The sequence below is a fragment of the Manis pentadactyla genome (genome assembly GCF_030020395.1).
Source record: "Manis pentadactyla isolate mManPen7 chromosome 15 unlocalized genomic scaffold, mManPen7.hap1 SUPER_15_unloc_1, whole genome shotgun sequence".
NCBI classification, from domain to species: domain Eukaryota; kingdom Metazoa; phylum Chordata; class Mammalia; order Pholidota; family Manidae; genus Manis; species Manis pentadactyla.
Window position 1 is genome coordinate 5,105,241 of NW_026644588.1, and position 6,816 is coordinate 5,112,056.

Genomic DNA, 6,816 nt, shown 5'->3' on the forward strand with positions numbered 1-6,816 from the left:
CGGCTCCTCACCTGTGTGAATTCTCTGATGCCTAATGAAGTATGACTTGTGGGTGAAGATTTTCCCACATTCATTGCATTTACAGGGTCTCTCCCCAAGGTGAGTTCACTGATGTATAATTAGGTGATTCCTCAGCAGCAGATTTTCCACAATCTCTGCATTCATAGGGTTTCTCAGCTGGGTGAAATATCTGATGTCTAGAGAGGAAAGCTCTCTCGGAGAAGGCTTTCCCACACTTGCTGCATTTGAAGGGTTTCACCCCAAGTGACTTCATTGATAATGAGATATAACTTCAGAGTGAAGGCTTTCCCACATTGATTGCATTCATAGGGCTTCTCACCCATATGACATTTCTGGTATAAAAGGAGGTAAGATTTCTGGGAGAACACTTACCCACATTTATTACATCCAAAAGGTTCTGCTGTGTGAATTTTTTGACATTTATTGAGACCTGGATTCTCAAGGAAGCCTTTTCCATATTCACTGCAGTATTAACAGTTTCTCTCCTGGGTAAGTTCTGTGATGTATAATGAGCCATGATTGACAAAGGTTTTTTCCATTCATTACATTCACAGTATTTAATTCTCAGTTGACTTTTTTCATGCTTAGCAGGAAGAACATGTTCATTAAATTCCTCAGTCCTCTTTCTTGAATAGTATCTATTTTAAAAAATAAATTTAAGTGTGGATTTGGTTTCAACCTTTTCCCATGGGAATCAAACATGTCTTAAGAACCAAGCTTTATGCTTACACAAAATATTTTTCCAAATCATCATATTCATGGCACCTTTCCATACAGCTCAGTTTATCTTGCTTATCCTGGTGCTGTTCTACATGCTCAGCAAATTGCCAGACATCTAGAAAAACAGAACAATGAAACCACCCAGTATGACATGCAGGGAAGGGTTAGCTCAGCAAAAATGGGTTGCTCAAACCCTGCAAATTCTAAAGAAAGCCTGTCTTCAGGACTGGCCCTTGGCTGGCTCCTGGGAGATAAGTTCTGAGCCCTAGAAATCTTTTGCTGGGTAACAGGGTTTTTTATATTGGAGACACTGGGCCATCTATACTCATGTGCCTACGTAAGTTTACCCTAACAATGTGGTTTATGGTGACTGCATTTTTGCTCTGGGGCATCCCTATATGAATGACACCAGTACAACCCTGTACCAAGGCTTAAGTGACCTTCTTGGTTGGCAGCACTTCACATACACTATTACATTGTTTCAGGCAAGAATTAAGCACATCTCCATGTGACTTCACTGGGAAGGACAGCTGGAAACTTATGCCTGGTTTCTTATGGAGTTTGCCCCATGCCCCTTCTCCCTTTGCTGATTGTAATCTGTATCCTTTCATTACAATAAATGGTAATATTAGTCTAACAGCTTCTGAGTTCTGGGATTCCTTTTATATATCATCAAGTTTGAAGGTGGTCTTGGAGACTCCTGACTCAATCACACTAGACAATAAAACATTTTTAGAAATGTCATCCTGTGGTAACAAGTTTAACAAGTGTAGGATCCCAGATTGAAGAAATACAACAGTGAATATATTCTAGATATTGGGGGGCTAAAACACACACACACACACACACACACACACAACCAAAAAGGAATCTACAGAAACAAACTCATGTCATGGAAGTCATGACATGACACAGTAATAGAGATTTGGTCTTTGTCTTTGTTTCCTGACAGAAAGCTTCTAAAACCCCTTGAATTTGAGGGACAGAGGTGAAAGGGGCATCTTTTGTTATTCATAACAACTCTTGCAACCACACCTGAGTTTATGCTAATGAGGTGACTCTTGGGGGACTCCCAGACAGCTTTAGGATGGGAGTTGTTTGCTAGAACCAGCCATGTGCTTAGAGGGTTGAATTTTCAGCCCCACCCCTTGGCCACCAGGCTGGAGATTTGAGTTTAATCATCACTGGTATTTAATCAATGATCCCCATGTAATGAAATCTCCGTAAAAACCCCTGAGCAATGGGGTTCAGAGAGCACTGGAGCTAGTGAGCACATCCACCTGACTTCACAGCAACAGAAGCTCCTGTGCTTGGGGCCCTTCCAGAAGGTGCTCAGTACTTCTTCCTCTGGCTGCTTGCTTCATACAAGGTGATGGAGAAAAGATGACCAGGAACATGTGATCACTTCTGCCATACATGATATGCACTGCCTTCTCTATGTCTAGTATTGTAGAAAATATTTTAAATAGGCATTACATAATTACTCATTTATGCGTTCTCTAAGCAGCAAGTGGAATAAGTCGACTTTAAAAACTCTGGCTTACCTAGACTCCATCCTGAATATATTTTTGAGAATCTGTTCATCTGGGCCATGAAAGACAAGGTAAGAAGAATGCCCCCGGGGCTGTTGGGGGGACCCAGTCACCGCTGGGGGCAGGCCTGTGGTGGATGCATGGCTTCCTGGCCAAATGTATCATGAAATACCAGCGTAAGAGGCCCAAAGAAGTGGACTGGAAATGGGGGGATACATTTGTTCTGTGTTCCGTCTTATGACTCCCACATATCAAACTAACAAGCACCGTTAGACAGCCTTATTCCAGGTGTTTACACAGCTAGTGAAAGCAAAGGTCAGAGAGGTAAGGGACCCACCTAAGTCACACAATGAGTCAAAAGTTAAAACGGGCACTTTTCTCCCACCTGCCTGTGGGCAGTTTCACATAAAAAGCTGATTTAATTTCCTCAGCCACTGAGAGTGGAGCCCTAGGCTAGGAAGCACCTTCCCATGGTGCACCTACCTATTCTTAAAAACGCAGCCAGTTGCCCTCGTGTTGACCACTCCCTCCACACCATCCCACCATTACCACCTGGTCTCACCCCAACCCACTGAATTAGTGTGCATCTTATCTACATTCACCTCCAACTCGTCAATGAGAAGACTGGCCTGAGGACTGAAATTCCTGTTATATTTATCAATCAGGGCAGCTGGCTGTAGGTCATTAATGGAAAGGTTTGAGGAATCAATGGGATGGAAGGTCAGTAGGTGGGGTCCCCTCAAAGTGTAGAACTGGTAGGCCTTTGGGAGGCAGTGAACAATGATCTGTGGAGGACAGTGATGGGAAGGTCCTTGTGGGCACTTACACGGGTCAATTATTGGGAATCCAATGGTCTTATGGTTGGAAGCCAGTAAGAAGAGGGCTTTTGAAATAATCAGAATCCAAATATGCCCTCCAAATGGTGATGTTTCCCTTCCAAATGGAGGTTTTCGATCGACAATGGACCATATATGATGAAGTAGACAAGTAATTTCATCCTTTTCTTTATTAATATAATCAGTAATCCTTGCAGCCTTATGAAAGTATCTTCCCATTCCCAGTGATCTGCAGCACCACTTCCTCACATGATTTTAGGCTGTATATCTGTCCTAAAATAACATGAGACTATACTCCATAGGAACATACAGAAAAGTAATAGATTCTAGGGGCATAAATCATACTGAGGTTCGTGTTACATGTTCCATCAAAGTTCATAAAGAACCAAAAATAAAGAATCACTACTAACTTTACTAACAGGTTTCCTTATACACAGCAAATGTTAAAGGAGCTTAAGTAATCGTATTCACAAATACCTTTTCATTCTGTACTCATCTACGAGTGGACTGTTAGATTTGTAAATTTGGGGATGGGGCATATGCACAATTACCTAAAATTGAAGAATGTTGTCGTGCTGATTTTTTTACCTTAGCTCTTGTCTCTCATGTTTCAACCTTATTCTTCCTGCCTCCCTTTTGATGCTCCAACTGGTATTGAAAACCTGACTCTCTTTTGCCAGCTGTGTTCATGTTAAGTTGTGCCAACATGGGTCACTAGATAGAATTCATAGGCAGAAGGAAAACAGAGAAGGGACTTGCTGTTTGCTCTGTCTTCTTGCTGCTGCTGAAACACTCGGGTGCAGTATTCCATTTCTGTCCACATTCTGAGAGTCCTCCTCAGCACACACCCTCAGGGCTTCTAGCACCAGCCAGCTATGCGCTGTCCTCAGAGACCGGAGGAAAAGTTCCATGGGGGTTCCTCCTCCAGGCTCCAGAGGAACTTCCCTCAGCCAGCCTTTGTCCTCTTCAAGCCAGCACAAAGTTTCCAATGAATGACTGGGGAGCAATGACTTCAAGGTAAACCACTTCTATATTTTAAAAAAATGAGTGACATTTGTGAGATTTTCTTCTCAGCAGGGCCCTCTTCCCACGAGTGTGGGTATTCTCAATGGTAGTAGGATCTTAGTAAAACTTGGGATCTTTGTGTTTCCATCTTTTTTTTTGCAGGGCAAGGGGCAGTTTACCACATTTGAAAAAATTGTACAAATGAAAAAAGCTTAAATGGATTCTTAGTCACCTTAAAGAAAAGATAAAACCAAAATGCATGCATGCCACAGTGACCAAGGTAGCCACTCCCATGCCTATTGGGAAGCCAGCCTAATGCTCAGCTCTCACTCCTTCCTTAGGTATGTTCGGCAGCCACTCTGCCATGCAAGATTCAGGGAACCTCGTCTTACAAGTTGGTTATGTAGTCACCCAATTCTTTGATGTATTTCTCATGCTCACTTGGGTAAGGAGTCTCAACTAAGTTACACAAATGGGGGTTGTTTTGTTCGCAGGCACTTTGTGCAGCTCCAGTGGCGACTGAGACACACCTTTTTCTAACTGAGAAACACACTCCATTGCATTTAGCTCACTCTACAAGTCATGATGCTCTAGTTTCTGGATATCTCAAAGGACAGTTCATCTGCCTAGTTAGTTCTGCACCTTCATCACTTTCTCAGCATATTCCATCTCCCCACGAGACTGGAGAAGAAAATACATGGCAAAGTTCTTCAAAGCCACATCACTGCCATACAGGTGGTAAGACATGACAGACTGTAGGTCGATCTGGCAGTTGGCCTCCAAGGCCTGCTCGTGATGCTGGTGCACCAAAGAGGGAGACATGGTACTCCTAGCAGGTGGCAGAGGCGTATCAGCAGCAGGTGCTGTACGGCACTGGAGCAGTGGCAGGAGCTTTGGGATCCAAAGGAGGAGGTGACAGAGGGCTGGCTCTACATGGCCAGATGAGGTCTGGGGGGCAAGCACCAGGGTTCTGTCCAGACACTGTTGAAACAGGAAACCATGGCAACACTCAGCAATGTATGTCTTTTTTCCTCTTGAAAATCATATTCTGGCAGGCTGACTCTAGGGAAGTCCTCGAGGATAGCCAACTCCTGGTATCCATGCCCTCTTGTAAAACTTTTCCCTTGAGTGTGGGCTCGCCTATGAACTTGCTTCTAAAATTATACAGCAAAGGTGATGGAAGATTTAGATACAATATGTACAATGTGACACTGTCTATAAACTATCTTCTTCAAATGAGTTATGGAGTCATTCCCATAACAATGAGAGTTTAAGACATTCTAATCTCAAAATATACATTAGGGGTGTTATCTGATGAAAAATGAAGGTAAACTTCTGACAAGTTGCCAAATACCCATTGCAATCATGGGCTTATCTCCTTTGTCAGATCTCTAACATTTTCTCAAGGGTTCTTCAAACTTAGTGTGTAGATAGACATTTCTTATTTTCGACATAAGAGAAGACTGTTACTGAAAACCTTGTTCTGTTCATGTGGTTGCAATAAAGCGTTGATTTGGCAGGTTTGGAAAGTTCAAAACCTGCACATTCCAAAGAAAGAACTGACCCTTGACTGGCACCTAGGAGGAAAGTCTAAGCCCTTGGAACATACTGCCTGATAAGAGTGTGTTTGTATACATGGGCTTTGGGCCATGCCATACAGTTCATGTTAACAATGTGAATTTTGGTGAGCATGTTATTTGCTTGAGGCTCTGGGCCATGCTCTATCAGTCTGATCTCTGGGAACTGGCATGTGAGAAGTTACAGTCAGTCATGTAGCTACTCCATGCCTATTTAGCCCCCCAAAAAAACCCTGGGCACTAAGACTCAGGTGAGTTTCTCAGGTTGGAAATATTCCATACATGCTGTCACATCATTGCTGGAAGAGTTAAGCAATGTCCATACAACTCCACTGAGAGAGGACAATTGATAGTATGTGCCTGGTTTCTTCTGGATTCTGCCATGTGCACCTTTGATATTTGCTTATTTTACGACCTTTAAAAGCTTCTTGACATCTCCATTTTTAATGAAAAATAATGAGACAACCAAAACCAACCAAAACCTAAAACCAATAGTGTGATCATTAACTGTTTTTTCTGATGACTTTTCACATTTGCTAATTTTAATCTCTTCATCTCTTCATTATAATACACTGTAACATATGTATAGCAGCTTTTGAGTTTTGAAGCATTTTATTTTATCTTTTTTTTTTTGAAAATTTATGAACTGATTTTAATTCCTTACATTAGGAATTGAGGAAGGTTGTAGAAAAGAGGATACAGTAACATTAGATTTAGTCTTTCCCATGTGGCTGTTCTTTTTTTTAATGAGTTTTTTTTTATTAAGGTATTATTGATAAACACTCTTATGAGGGTTTCACATGAAAAAAACAATGTGGTTACTACATTGACCCATTACCGCGCCCCCCCATTACCTCACTGCAGACACTGCCCAACAGTGTAGTAAAATGCCAGAGTCACTATTTGCCTTCTCTGTGCTACACTGTCTTCCCCATGATTCCCCCGCACCATGTGTGCCAATCATAATACCCCTGAATCCCCTTCTCCCTCCCTCCCCACCTGCCCTCCCCAGCCCCTCCCCTTTGGTAACCACTAGTCCCTTCTTGGGGTCTGTGAGTCACTTGCTGTTTTATTCCTTCAGTTTTGCTTCGTTGTTATGCTCCACAAATGAGGAAAATCATTTGG